Source organism: Schistocerca serialis, chromosome 4 (assembly GCF_023864345.2).
Source record: "Schistocerca serialis cubense isolate TAMUIC-IGC-003099 chromosome 4, iqSchSeri2.2, whole genome shotgun sequence".
Classification (NCBI taxonomy): domain Eukaryota; kingdom Metazoa; phylum Arthropoda; class Insecta; order Orthoptera; family Acrididae; genus Schistocerca; species Schistocerca serialis.
Window position 1 is genome coordinate 529487673 of NC_064641.1, and position 875 is coordinate 529488547.

Sequence of the window (875 nt, forward strand, 5' to 3'; positions counted from 1 at the left end):
GTACCTCCATACAGCGAGACCTTCACAGGGGGTGGTCCAGACTGCTGTATGCAACGGTACCCCTAATACCCAGTAGCCACTCCTCTTGCTTTGATCCATGCCTACATTCGTCGTGGCATACTATCCACAAGTTCATAAAGGCACTATTGGTCCAGATTGTCCCACTCCTCAACGGCGACTTGCCGTTGATCCCTCAGAGTGGTTGGTGGGTCACGTCGTCCATAAACAGCTCTTTTCAAGCTATCCCAGGTATCTTCGATATTATTCATGTCTGGAGAACACGCTAGCCACTCTAGTCGAGCAATGTCGTTATCCTGAAGGAGCTCATTCAGAAGATGTGCACGGTGAGGCCGCGAATTGTCGTCCATGAAGACGAATGTCTCGCCAATATGCTGCCGATATGGTTGCACTATCGGTCGGAGGATGGCATTCACGTATCGTAGCGTACGTCTGCCCCACATAATGCCACCCTAAAACATCAGGGAACCTCTATCTTGCTACATTCGCTGGACAGTGTGTCTAAGGCGTTCAGCCAGACCGGGTTGCCTGCAAACACGTCTCCGACGATTGTTTGGTTGAAGGCATATGCGACACTCATCGGTGATGAGAACGTGATGCCAATCCTGAGCGGTCCATGCGACATGTTATTGGGCCCATTTGTACCGCGCTACATGGTGTCGTCGTTGCAAAGATGGACCTCGCCATGGACGTCGGGAGTGAAGTTGCGCATCATACAGCCTATTGCGCACAGTTTGAATCGTAACACGACGTCCTGTGGCTGCACGAAATGCATTATTCAACTTGGTGGCGTTGCTATCAGTGTTCCTCCGAGCCATAATCCGTAGGTTACGGTCATCCACTGCAGTAGTAGCCCT